Source organism: Pinus tabuliformis, chromosome 2_2 (genome assembly GCF_031772625.1).
Source record: "Pinus tabuliformis cultivar Carrire ecotype Pingquan chromosome 2_2, CPIR1, whole genome shotgun sequence".
NCBI lineage: Eukaryota > Viridiplantae > Streptophyta > Pinopsida > Pinales > Pinaceae > Pinus > Pinus tabuliformis.
The window spans coordinates 481390576-481405925 of NC_142300.1; the positions used below are offsets into that span (position 1 = coordinate 481390576).

The 15350-nt window shown below is 34.9% G+C and overlaps 1 long non-coding RNA gene across 1 annotated transcript; it reads right to left on the minus strand.

Moving 5' to 3' along the window:
* Window positions 1–247: 247 nt before the first annotated feature.
* On the minus strand, window positions 248–2041 carry LOC149193437 (uncharacterized). Its single transcript, XR_016254445.1, has 3 exons — window positions 1486–2041; window positions 1196–1355; window positions 248–1067 (listed from the first exon to the last, which is right to left on the minus strand). It is a non-coding gene; the product is annotated as an uncharacterized LOC149193437 (long non-coding RNA).
* Window positions 2042–15350: the final 13309 nt, after the last annotated feature.

The following is a 15350-nucleotide window of genomic DNA, read 5'->3' on the forward strand; positions in this document are numbered from 1 at the left end:
GTGGCATTATGATGTAATAACCATCTTTTTATTTTGTTCGTTGAACTTGAAGGGGTTCGGTGGCATTATGATGTAATAACCATCTTTTTTTTTGTTTTTCCCTTATCTATGATCTAAGAAATAAAAACTGAAAATACCGAAAAAAAAATCATAATAATAAAATTAAAGATATGTTTAAAATAATAATTTAAAAAAAAATAAACATAAAACCGATGCATTCTTCACAGTATAGTAATTTAAAACAAAATCAAACATAAAGACCCTGTATGCTTCATTAGCAATGATGTGTACAGTGCAAACGGGATGGGGATGCAATTAACTACCAATTGACAGTAGGTGCAATCCAAACTCTCAACATCTCAGAAATGTATAAAGCTGGTGTTATCATGATACTTGTGTTCATGTCATCCCCCTGTAACTGCTGCAACTTTTAACAATATTATATGTCATCCCCCTGTAACTGCTGCAACTTTCAACAATATTATCACCCCTTCCATGGGGTGAAAGATATCTTTGCCTTCGTTTTTGTTTTGAATGGACACATGATGAAGGAAGTTGATCAATTCCCATCATCCATGGCCGATGGTGAGAAAATAATAACAGGATCTCGGGCCACCGAGTTCTCAAAAAAGGTATGGTCGTGGAATGGTATTTCGTGCAGATAAGACAACACACTAGAAGAGTGGTTGCCATAATCTTCCCCAGTTATTATAGGGTTGGAAGGTACTCTTTCCCCATCTATTGTTAACCCCTAGTTATTGGGCACTTTGAACCTTTCATATAATATTTGACAGAAAGAATTTCATCCGAGTTTGGACACCTTAAAGCACTACTGGAACATTACTTGATCTCAATTGTATTTAGCGATGGGTACTTCTGTTCCAACAGGATTGTCTAATTGCAGACGCCTTAAATGGATCCAGATTCCATGTACCAACTTGTTGAGAGGGACCATTCCAGCAAGAATTTGGTCGTGCAGAGAGGGACCATTCCAGCAGAATTTGGTCGTGCAGAGAGGGACCACTGAAACTCACGCCTCTAGCTGGTCCTTCTCTTACGCATTTTTTCTGTGAAATGAAATCAAAACAAAAAAATTTAACCTGTTCGGATTTTCTGTAGAGATTGTTAGACAAGGGCCCTAATCAATTGGAGTTTGTTAGACAAAAGCCCTAATCAAACCAGACTGCTCTTTTACCTTGAAAATTATGAAATAACCACACCAGAGTAATTGGTAGGCTCTTAAGGCTTCTCATGCTGTTGTGAGACAAATATACTCTGCAAATTCCACCAGATGTTCCAAATCTTCATGATTGAAACTTCCTCAGAACTGCTTCAAAGATTCCTCAGATCAACAGCTGCACGATTATTATAATAACAAGCAACTGAGTAAGATCTGTGATCAATTGAGGGAATGAAAATCCACTGCACACATTAAAATTCTAATTCTAAGGTCATTGAAAAAGTGCAAGGTACCAGGAATTTCACCTATCAGTGCATTTGCCATTAAATCCAGCAGCTTGATACGGTTAACCCAAGATTCTGGCATAGTGGCCAAGAAGTAATTACAATGATGGAGACTGCTAAGGAAGCTGGAAATGCTGTGTCCAAATTTCCATGGAGCAGCAAGCTGGATACAGTTGGCAGTGGAACGAGCAGAGAAAACTGCCATAGATGCTGAAAAGGCTGTGTCCAGATTGCCATTGAGTATCAACTGAAGCTTCGATAAAAATAGTCAAAGATCCTAAAAGATTGGCGAAGAAGTGATTAAAAAGAGCTGAACTGCCATAGAAGTTTCTGCTGATGTCTTGGACACCTTGACACTTTGTAAGTGCATTTATTTAAGGTTGACGGTATTCTGCCTAACAAAACTGGTATTAACGTAATCCTGGTATCCATTGAATGGATCCATAAACACTATCCAAATTTTACAGATCTGGGGTTAAAGATGAGTTCGATCTAAGTGAATCTAACTCAAAAATTTGACGGAGAATCAAGATGGCTTCAGCAACTCAAACAAGTTGGAATACTTCCACTAAGACCATTAGAAGTATATACCTTCTCAAACTTTTATATATGAAAGCTTCACCTTCATTAGCGAGCGCTTTTGAAATAAAACCCCATAGCAAACTAAAACTAAGGTCATGTATTCCTAGGAGCGCTTTAAGCTACACAAACTCTGATGGAATTCTTTCATTGTCAAATATTTTTTATAAGAAAAATTCAGAGTGCACAATACCTTGAGGTTATCAAGAGATGGGAACAGAGCACCTTCCAATGCTATTTGGGAAAAGATTAGGTCAACCACTTCTCTGGTGTGCTGCGTACACCAAATACCATTCCAGGGGCATGCGTTCTGTGAGTTCTCAGCAGTAAATTTCGATATCGATCCGGTTGAATCAGATTTAGCGGTCTTTCTGAAAGACAAAATAGCCTCCCTTCTCTGATTTTCTCAACCCACACACATCCATGGATGATGTGAATTAACACACTTCCTCCACCGTGTGTTCATTCAAACAAATTGAGGACAATAAAACCTCGATCCATGTGGTCATAAAGATGATCATCTAAACGATCTTGTTGATGATGTGAATATGGCTTCTCAGAGAGGCCGATAGTTGCAGTAGTTACAGTGGTTGCAACCATGGCGGAGGCCATGGCCACAAACCTCCAACTACATTAAGGAATGCGTTCTATGTGTTTGTGTGTGCATAAATAGATACATATTCCAGAAGGACTCTGTCCTGGTGGAAAAATGAATGGTGCACATTCACTTGGATCACCCGGAATTAGATAAGGTGGGGTTTGGTGTAGAATGTTACTTTTCACCCACACCTCAAATTGCGGAAGAAAACCCATTGCTTAACTATAGCTGAAGGGACGGCGGCTTTATTTTGGGAAGTATATTCCAGTTCCACTTGAATTCCCTGCTCACGGAAGTAGATATGATTCCAAACTTCTTGTCTTTTTCCATTATGATGGTGAAATTCCACCTTGAAAGTGGATTAGTCTTAAAAAGTCGATATGGCAACCAATATCCCATTTAAAGTTGGTGTCTTAAAGCGTCACTAATATAATTAGTGTCACTGCGTCCAAACCAGCGATGGAAATCGATGGTAAATTATTATGCAGGAGATTAATATTTTTTAAAATTGAAATTTAATGAAATATTTTTTATTAAATTGTAAATTTTAATGGTTTAAAATGTGTTTTTAAATTTTAAAAGAAAGAAAGAAAGATATTATTTTAATAAGGTTAAAGATAATTTATGGGACTTCTTCATCTGCTTGATGTATTATGTTATTTTTTGTGAAGCTTCACACCTCTCCCTAAATAGATTATCCCAAGAGCTAACTGCCAGCATATCTGCATAACTTTTTCGGTTGTCTTTGAAGGCCTTACATTCTAAAACGAAATGCTTTTCTGTTTCCACTTTTACGGAAGAACAAAAAATGCATACTCTTTCATTCCACATTTTTTTTGGCCTTTTCCAACGCAATGTTTCACAACGGAGTTGATGAGAATTAGTCATCGAGTGAGCAATAAGAATTTTGGCTCTCCAAGAGATATTGACCTCTATGTATGCTTTTGGTGATGACTATGAGTTAGATTAAACACTTCAATATAGTACTTTTTCTTTCTCCCTAGCTCCTTATCCCAAGTACACTTGTAGAACTTATACATAACAAAAGTTTTTATCTCTTTGTTGTTTATGGGACATGTGTTCAAGCAAATATCCCATTTACTAAACCTTTTGTTATTATGTTGCATCCAAGTTTTTTCATGTTGCACAATTTGTCATTAAAGACAACCTTAGGCCATCTACCCTCTTCCATTTGCTCAATTTTTTTTAAATACCTTATGACTCACACCATAGAAATTGCTTCAATAGGAGCAAACCCTGTTTCACTTAACAAGATATCAAACACTTCTGAATTTTCTCAATTTGTCTCAGTGCATGTTGGATGTACTATTGGCCCATATAGTTCACAACCATTGAGAATCATTGGAATCACTAGAAGCCCAAAAAGAGTTTGATTGGTTTTCCAGTCTCATAACTTTGTCTCTCTACACCTATTTTGAAAAGCATAAAATGCTTTTCAAGCCCCAAAGTTCTTTTCTTTCTACAACCAACCCAACATAGATTTTTGTTGAAGTCAATTTCGAGGTATTTGTAATTTGCAAGCTTAGATTTTTGTTGAAATCAATTTCGAGGTATTTGTAATTTGCAAGCTTAGATTTTAGTTGAAGTCGATTTCGAGGTATTTGTAATTTGCAAGCTTAGATTTTTGTTGAAGTCGATTTCGAGGTATTTGTAATTTGCAAGCTTAGATTTTTGTTGAAGTCAATTTCTAGGTGTTTGTAATTTGCAACTTCTTCCAAGAGTGTTGCCTTCAAAGTAGAACTTATGCTAGTTATGCAATCAGTCTACTTTCTTTTCTTTTCCTGATATTGACTTGCATGCCCACACTTCTACAAAAATGTTCAAGGGATAGTAAATGCTCTTGCAAACCAAGAACTGATTTAGCAATTAGAATAAGGTCATCTGCATACAAAAGAAGCCTTATAACAAACTTGCCCAAATATTTGATTTTTTTTTGTAGATTATATAGCTGAAACTTAAGATTCTCAGAAATCTTTACCCAATCGGAAAAAAAAAAAAAAAAAAAAAAAAAAAAAAAACATAAATATCTAACAATTAAACTATTGCAATTATTTATTAGGAGGAGATTCATTAATATAGAATTTTTGGGGTGAGGTTCAAAACTCAGGGGTTAGGATGGAAACCACTTTTTGGGAATTCGCAAAAAACCTTACTATGGATGGCTCAATGTTCTTCAATCTTATACAAAAATTAATCTAGACTCATGTAATCACAACAACACACAACAATAACAATAAATAATTTTATATAATTTTTTTATTTAATTATTTTTAATAAACATATTTTTATGATAAGAGTAGAATTTTATTAAAAAAAATGATTATAATTTATTTTTTTAAATAATGATATAATTAATATTTATATTATCATCATTTATTTTAAATAAATGATATTTTCTATAATAATCTTAATTTAAAAAATTTATTAAATAAAATTGTAACAATTTGATTCAATCAAATAAATTATTTTTAATAAAAATCATTTGACAATTTATTACAATTCAATTACTCTGGATAATTATGATGAACCAAATACTTTTAACAATATATTTATTTTACATTTCAATTTACTCTCTTTACAAATAATTTTTTTATACACAAGATAAAAAGAATATTTACCATTAATGACAAATATTCCTACATCGTTTTGACAGAAAATAAAATCTACGTTTAACTAACACTCCACAATACTTTTGACACTCCAACTACCGTGGATAGCTACGACCACAAATTGTACAACGACCAAGTTTTGATAAGCCAACCATGATGTATCGTTGTCATTTAAAATGCAATAATTTTGAGAAATAATTGCTATATTGAAAGTTAGACGATATTTTTATATTATAGGGTAAAATATATCTAAATTAATTTAGATTTATTTTAATTTTGAATTTATTAAATTTGATGAGGGATTTTTTTGGTATGTGGCAGTTTTAGAATTTAAATGAATCTAAGTTGATATTACATAAATTTCACAATTTATTATAGAAAAGTATTTTTATTTTTATTTAATTAAAACCTTGATTTGATCTCTATCAAATATTCATAGTAATGTTTTCAGGAGTAGTGGGGCTAGAGGGTTTAGATATATCTTAAAAGTATAACCTTTTTTATTCTACATTTAATTTAAAAAATATTATTTAAAATAAAATACTTATAAAATATTTTGATCGTGAAATAAGTTATGGTTTTTGGGCATGTGGTATTGATAATTTATTGTAAAGAGGGGATGAATATACATGGTTAAAGATATTGTTATATGGTAACATAAGCATTAAGTTTTTATGCGCTTATTAACTAAATTTATATATGGTTACAAAATCATTATTAATCCATTGCCCATTATTAGTTTATCATTGACCAATACAACTTATAATCTTTAACTTTGAAAAATAAATATTTATTTCGCTTCTAATTCATATTGTTACAAGAAAGAAATTTGTTTAGGTGAAATCACATTCAGAAATATATGGTCTACGCGTTTCAAACCCCTCCAGGAAAAAGATGGAGAATTTGATTCAAGCCTGTAATTAAATAGTGTAGAGATGCAAATAAATTACCATGACTAAATTTCTAACAAGAAGAAATGTAATAACTAATATTTCCAATAAATTTGTCAAAAAAAATAATAAATGATCCCAATACTACTATTCAAATGAAATATCTAATGATGATGATGATGATGATTAACATCCACTAAGACTAATATGGTCTATTGGACCTTAAGAAAGAAGCAGTTAATTGGGATTATTTAAAATTTTATTTTTGTGATAAAAAAAGGAGGGAAAGAAGCATTCTGAGGTCACTATAGTTTTGTTGATTGAACAAGTCGAGGAGGTTGGGCATGGGAAAATGTTTTGGAAATGAGAGCGGATGTGAGTAAGGGTCAGACAATCCAAGAGAAAGTGCTTTTCATCTTCGACTCTCTTAGTATCACAAAGGAGGAATATTCTCTCATCCGAAGGTATCTTGGGAATAGACCAACATCTGGTTTCACTCCAGAGATCATGAGAATTAGTTCTAATCCTTGCAATATTCATTCTCTTCTTAGCACTAGTTAAGATAGAAAGGTAATTTTGGTTAGCAAGTGTGGGGTTGATAACCTCCTTATAGTATCTTAACTTTCTTTTCCCCTCTAGCTCCTTATCGCTCCACAACCCTTAAATTTGGAAGTGTAGAAAATTTGTGATAGGATAACCCGATAATGCAATATAAATCAACGCATAATACTATAACCTACTTCTACTATCAATTTGCCGAAGCTTAAAGATCAAGCTGAACAATATAACTAGAAGAGGAAGAATCAATGGCACAATACACATGAAAATAATTTGGGGAAAGCCTCAGCTAAAAACCCAGACTATTGTATTATCATACATGGTGGAAATACATAGGAATTATACAAAGCTTTAGCTCTCACAGCTAGTCAGCTCTCAGTACAATCCTCATAGATGCTCACAGGGAATCTTGGCTTCTCTTCAGCCTTCCTCTCTACCCTCCAAGCTCCTATTTCCTTGCGTTATTCCTTGTGGATGATTTGCCTCTTACCAAGTGGAAAACCAAGCCTTCAAAACTGCGCAATCCTCAAGGATGAATCCTTGACTGCATGCATGAATTTTCTCCATGAGAAAACACATGCAACGGATAGTACACTATCCTTGAACATTTATCTCAACTAGGTCTTTCTCAGAATAGACATGCATGAGTTTCTGATGAGGGAATCTTCAGTTAACTAGAGTATCACTAGTTGAGTGGATTAATGCATCAATTGACTATTAACTCATTATTAGTTCCTCAAACAGTTTCGAACTAGTTTAATTGGACTTAACTCAGTAAACTGAGTTAACTAATTACAACTCAAATATAGCTCAATCTTATCTCCTTAATTTAATGGATAACTCTTGCATGACTTCAGAAAGACTTCTAACCTGAATTTCTCCAACTAATTAATTTAAAATAAATAATGAATTATTTCTAAGTAGTTGTTAAGACTAAATTCGATTTTATTTCACAATTTAATTCAAGGACAAATTAAATGGAATATTATTGTTGCCATATTTCAACACTCCCTCTCAACAAGAAAGGGATTATCTGCCACCCTGATCCTGTCTCTATGGAACTCAAATTTACACTTTGACAATGCCTTTGTCAAAATGTCAACATCTTGCTCCTCTCTCAAAATATACTGCAACAACATGATCCTCCTCGCTTGTGAAAATCCACGGGCGACAATCTTGCTTTATGCTTCTCCACACTACCATCGACAGCTTGCTTTACCTTGTAAAGACAACGGGAATTCACAATTGACTTGTTCTATAGTCTCAGAACCACGTCCCAAACTCTGTTACGAACTATGGTGTCATACTCCTCCACCATAGCATCAACCCAAATCGGCTGCTGCACTGCTTCCTCAAAGGAAGATGGCTCGGTCTCAACACATTCCCCAGCAAGGGCCATGTATCTAGTGTACCTCTCAGGTGACCTCCTCTATCTGCGCTGAGAAGATGGTGCTCCCACATTCTCTCTCGCATCCTCCAACAATCTGTCAGCTTCTCTTTTGCGCTTTCGTCCATCTCTGGAAGACTCTACTTGAGTGGATGTCTCCACTCCTGGAACCTCTGCATGCAGCTACTTTGCATCAGTCTGAGGCTCCTCCTCCTTAGGAACCAATAGTTCCTCCACAGCCTATAGTTGGAGCTCCCTCTCAAGGGAAACTTGCATGGCCTTCTGCTCATCAAACTTGAGATCTCTGTGAACTACTGTCCTCCGACTAGTAGGCTAGTACACCCGATAACTGTGAGGTGTATCAGTGTACCCCACAAATATCCCCCACTTTGCTGTCAGCTCAAGCTTCTTCCATGTATCCTTTGTCACATGGCAATATACCGATGAGCCAAAGATCCTGAAGTGACCCACTTCTGGTCTCTTACCGGAGAAAGCTTCCTCTGGTGTCTTCATCCCAATTATGCGATGTGGGCTTCTATTATGCAAATAGACCACTGTGTTGCATGCCTTAGCCCACAAGTGAAGTGGTAGGCCTTGGTCACGCAGCATTGCCCGTGTCGCCCCTACAATAGTTATGTTCTTCCTCTCGGCCACCCATTCTGTTGTGGGTTATGAGGTGTCGTCAACTCTCATTAATTTCTTCCACTGCATAGAAGTACTTAAACTCTTGAGAGACATATCCTCCACCATTGTTGCTTCTCAAGGCCTTGATCTTCTTCCCCGACTCTTTCTCGACCAAAGCTTTGAACTCACAAAACTTTGTGAAAGTTTGGTCCTTCTTATGCATGAAATAAATCCAACATTTATGAGAATAGTCATCAATGAAAATCACATAATACCTTTGCTTCGTTGTGGATGCCGTCGAGAATGGTCCACACAAATCAGTATGAACTCGCTCTAAGATAGCCTCTGCTCGACTGTCTCGATCATGAAAGGAAGATTTGGTGTACTTTCCCAAGGTACAACCTTTGCATGTGTCAACTTGATCAAGTTTACCTTTGGGAAGTCCTATAGATATCTGCTGCATTATCTTCAAATCCCCATGATGCAAATGGCCCAACTGCTTGTGCCACAACTCGCCAATGTCTTGGCTTTGCACCAATTATGCTTTCGTACTCAATGTTGCACAATCATCTACCTCTAGTTTATAGAGATTCTTCACCCGAATCCCTATCCTCTTGGTCTGACCCGTGGCTATGTGTCTTAGGAACACCTTTCCTTTACTGAAGACAACATCGTAGCCTTTGTCCTCCAACATCGTGACCGATACCAAGTTCTTCTTCAGTCTAGGCACATACATCACATCTATCAAGGTGAGAGGAGCTCCATGCTCCCTCTGAAAGCAACTGTGCCCACTCCTGAAACACTATACCTTCCGTCGTCACCCATCTCTATGCGCATCTTAAGGTCTTTCTCATCCAAGGCACTGAATAATTTTGTATCAATGGTTATGTGGAATGAGGCTCCACTGTCAAGATACCAGACACAACCCATCATCAATGACACCATGCATGCGATGAGGGTAAAGTCCATTTTGAACTGAGAGGCTAATGCCTCACCTTTCGATCCTTCTGAGGATCCCTTCTTGGACTTCTTCAATGGGAAATTAGTCGCATAATGTCCCATCTTGTGACAATTAAAGCATCTTACTTTAGACATGTCACCCTTCTTCCCTCCATGAGAAGAATTCGATTTGAAATGGGAAGCCTTCCCCTTCCCTTTCCTTGCCTTACTTGCTAAGGCCATATTTTCTTCATCATCATTCTTGGATGAAGAACCATCTTGTGTGCTCCTCCTAATCTCCTCCTGCATAATATTTGACCACAATCGTTCCCAATTCAACAGTTTCTCCCTTCCATTCACAGAGTCCTGGTAGCTATTCCAACTCTTTGGAAGGCCAAGGAGAGCGAGGCTCACCATATCATCATCGGCAGTAGTTATTCCCACACTGCCAAGCTCATCTCTGCAGGTGGTGAGCTTGTTTAGATATGTGGAAATAGTATCGCCCTTCTCCATCTTGATTCTTCGAAGTTTATCCTTGAGCACCAATTTCCTCTGGTCGCTACTATTCTAGTAGAGGTCCTTCAATGTCTTCCACATTGAAAATGGAGTATCCTTCCCATGGAGACTTGAGACAATATGGTCTCGAACTCCCTCAAGGATGACCCGTCTCGCCTTTGCCACACACTTCTTTCACTCGGCCAAATCTTGTGCATTAGTTGAAGCTGGCTTTGGGATTTCTTGATCAATGAATTCCTTCAAGCCATTGTCTTCTAATACAACCTCCATTCTATCTTCCCATGCTATGTATTTCGACCTACCTTCCAAGGCATACTCGAGTCTCAAGCCATAGAACCCCATTGGCCAACCTTTAAGTATGATATGAATTCGATTTGCATCTGCAACCCCGAACTTAAAACTTCGAGTTCTCTTCTTAGTATACTGTTCACAGCTCTGATACCATGTAGAAAATCTGTGATAGGTTAACCCGATAATGCAATATATATCAAAGTAGAATACTATAACCTACTTCTACTATCAATTTGCGGAAGCTTAAAGATCAAGTTGAACAATATAACCAGAAGAAGAAGAATCAATGGCACAATACACATGAAAATGATTTGGGGAAAGCCTCAGCTAAAAACCCCACACTATTGTATTATCATACATGGTGGAAATACATAGAAATTATACAAAGCCTGAGCTCTCACAGCTATCCAGATTTCAGTACAACCCTCACAAATGCTCACAGGCAATCTTGGCTTTTCTCCATCCTTCCTCTCTGCCCTCCAAGCTCCTATTTCCTTGTGTTGTTCCTTGTGGATGATTTGCCTCTTACCAAGTGGAAAACCAAGCCTTCAAAACTGCGTAATCCTCAAGGATGAATCCTTGACTACATGCATGAGTTTTCTCCATGAGAAAACACATGCAACTGATAGTACATTGTCCTTGAACATTTATCTTAATTGGGTCTTTCTCAGAATAGACATGCATGAGTTTCTGATGAGGGAATCTTCAGTTAACTGGAGTAGCACTAGTTGAGTGCATTAATGCATCAACTGACTATTAACTCACTATTAGTTCCTCAAATAGTTTGGAACTAATTTAACTGGACTTAACTCAGTAAAATGAGTTAACTAATTAAAACTCAAATATAACTCAATCTTATCTCCTTAATTTAAGGGATAACTCTTGCATGACTTCAGAAAGACTTCTAACTTGAATTTCTCCAACTAATTAATTTAAAATAAATTAATTAATTATTTCCAAGTAGTTGTTAAGACTAAATTTGATTTTAATTCACAATTTAATTCAAGGACAAATTAAATTGGAATATTTTTGTTGCCATATTTCAATATCAAGTAATGACATTTGTAATATTATCCTTATCCCCCAAGATGATATCCTCCTTTATCTCCCAATGATCGAGCTGGGGCTTGGCATCCTTATGCCACCCTCGCTTGAGCCGAAGGTGGTTTTGACTAGAGTTAGAAGCAATTTTTGGGAGTCTCTTGGCTTCCATGTTGTACAACTTCTTCTTATATATCAAATACCTAAACATAGCCATGCATTCAATGGGGGAAATTCTAGCCTCAATTAAGAGAATATGGTAGGGAGTATTACCTTTAATCTTGAGGTTGTAGGTTATGAATTTCTTTTAGACCATTTCAATATTTCTCCTCGAATCTCTAGATAGACTACAACCCCACACATCACATCCATATAAAATAACAAGTGTGAATACTCCAAACCCAAAGATCAACCATCTTACAATTGTTTTCAAGCTCATAGTAATCTTTCCAACCTCCTATAATCCTTTTCTCAATGTTATAGTTCCAGTTGAGCTGATGGTGGATGTCAATACCTAAATATTTGTAAGAAGAAACATTCTCTAAGTAATTGTTATCATAAATGAAATTATCATAGGCAATATTTTTGGATTTAATAATCATAATTTTAGTCTTGTCAGTATTAATAGTCATACCCATCTTGGAATAGAAATCGTGGAGGGTTTTAAGTTGCTTATTGAGATTGTTGGGACTCCTCGCAAAAATAACAATATCATCAGCATAAAGGAGAAGAGTAATGACTATGTCAGCGAGCTTGGGTCCTTCACACCCAACAACTTCTAAGCATTCCTCAAGCTTGTCAATGTATATGCCAAAAAGGGTAGGGGATAGGGGGCACCCTTGCTTAACACTGATGTTGCATTTAATATCAGTAAACCAACACTTGGTGGTCTTAAGCTTGGCAATAAAATTATTGTATAATCTAATAACAACGATACTTAACTTGGGAGGAACCATTATCTCATCAAGCCTTTGCCATAACTTCTCTTGAGGAACCATGTTGAAACCTTTTCTAAATTCAACAAAACAGCAAAAGGGATTAGTCTTACTGTTATAACAATCCTCAGTAATGGTCCTAAGAGTGACAAGGTGGTCGATCGTAGAGTTATTCCTTATAAAACTTGCTTGCCCAATAGATCTTTTACCATGCATTTCAATCCAAGTGCTAATCTAATTTTCCATAATGAGCCCATACAGCGTGGCTAAAATGTGGTTAATCATGATAGTCTTATAGTTAGAGGGAACTTTTTTATCTCCACTTTTAAATATATGCACGATAAGGCTTTGCATCCACAACTCAGGGAAGCCTTGTTTAACTGCCAAGTTGAGGAGATTGAGCATGTGTGGGGTAAGTATGGACCTCCCAATTTTGAGAATTTCAGCTTGGTACCCTTCAATGTCCCTAGCTTTCCCTATAGCAAGCTTCTTAATTCTGGATTCCACGTCATCCAAAGAAAATGTATCTCCCTCTATAGAAGTGATTTTGATATAGCTCATAATATCTGAGGAGTCACAAAAATTCCTAAAATAAACATCCCATTCAAAGAAAAGAATTTGAAAAATAAAAAAAATACAAATAAAATAATGCAAAGACAAAAAATAAACTAATTATTAACATATTCATAATTTAAAACAGTTAAATATTAATGTAAATCTACTCAAGTATATAATATAATTTACATATTAAAAAATCTAAGTTCAAAAAATATTAACAATAACTAATTATGTTAATCTATATTTAATAATAACAAATATATGAATAATTCCTGAATATATATATATATATATATATATATATATATATATAGAAGAATTAAACAATATCAATAAAAAAAACTAATTAGAATAATGTAAAACTACTAAAGAATATCTCTTAATTTATCTATTAAGGAAAAAAAATGACTAATATTATTAACCTAGATTTATTTATCAACTAATTAAATTTCCATATATATATATATATCTATATATATATATTTCAAATAAGAATAACTATAAATAATATAATAAAAGTTAAAAAGAAAAATAAAATATGTATAGAATAAAATAATTAGACAATATTAAAATCAATATAAATATAAAGAAAAATATTGATGGCAAAAGAACTAGAAAAATATATTAATTGAGTGGAGTCCAGAGTCTCTCTCTAGCCTATTATGGAAAAGACGTTGTAAGGTTACGTTATGTTATGTGATGTTATGTTATGTAAATATTTTGTCTTGTCAAATTAAATAACGATAGAAATAAAAATAAAATACAATTAATTTTTATTATTATTTATAATTATTAATTAAAACATTTTGACTAGGTCAAATTACATAAAAATAGAAATAGAATAGAATTAATAATTATCAATTATCAATTATTAATAATTAAACCATCTTAGATCTATCTCAACTCTGGATCTACCAAGCGTTGAGAGGGATCAAATCTCTTGAGGTGCAAACCTCTTTTAGAGTGAAAAGAGATATTAATTATAAAAAGAAAGTAGGAAAGCTAAGACCAAAATAAATAAATAATATAATATAATATAAAGAAAGAAAACAAAAGAGAGGAAATGAAAAAAAAGAACCAAAATGCAAAGAGGACAACAAGAAACGGAAAAGAATGAAGATCCCTATCAAGACAGACTAGGGATCCAACATCTATTCATCTTCTATCCATCTTCCCTATTCAACGTCTTATATATTTTATCAATTTCAATAGTCTCCCTCAACTTTGGGAAATGGAAATAATTAATCTTAGTAATGACCTGGGACTCTTCTATACAAATGTGGCGTTTAGTCTTATCCACATGTTTCACCAAAGTTGATGAGAAAGTTCTACAATTTTTTAAGTCAATTGTATGTTCTTTAATCCTTTTATTTATGGAATGGCCAGTTTCGCCAATATAAGGTGTCCCACAAGAACATGTGATTACATAAACACCCTTCATATCCTTCGGGTACACCTTGTCTTTGATAGATCTTAGAGAGCTTCAAATGGTATTCACGAGCCTAAAAGTGGAAGGGGCATTATGCTTCTTAGGGATCCAAGCAATCCTATTGGTGGTCACTTAGATAAAGAGAAGAGGAACACTAGGGACCAAACCTTTGGGCTCTTTATTTATTCTATGACCTTTGTTATCCTTTAAGAAATCCTTGATACGTTGGTGCTTAGTATAGCCATTATTTCCAAGCACCTTAATAAGATGGGTTCTTTCATTCTCTAGGTGAATTTCATGAGAAACCCTTAAATCACGAGTTGCCAAAGTGTTGAGAACTCCCAATGTTTTAGCAGGATAATGATGGGACTTGGCATGAAAATATTTCTTTATGTGAGTCTTCTTATTAAAGACCTGGTGAGAGAAAGAACTATCACCTTTCTTAGAGATAAGAACATCAAGGAAAGGAATATTACCATTGATTTTTATCTCCATAGTAAACTTGATGGAGTTAGACTGATTGTTAAGATGTTGAAAAAAATAATCCAATTTTTCACGACCATGAGGTGAAATGAAGCAGGTATCATAAATGAAATAGAAAGCACAAAGTTTAAGAAAGCGAAACCCTTTTATTAATTCAGACCTAAGCCTTCTCACACTTTCTCACTGCAAATACATCACAATGTATCCCATTATATAACTATGGGATCACTAGACTCGATGGACATAACAACATGGAAGATACATACTTTGACCTAGCTACAACTCACTTACATTGGAAAAAATTACTTCTACAACAACAACTGGTAACCCATATATCTAAGAAGACAACTCAGCAAACCTATCACAATAATAGACACTTCCATTTCTACATTATTCTAACATCCCCCCTTAATGGAGAAATAGATTTT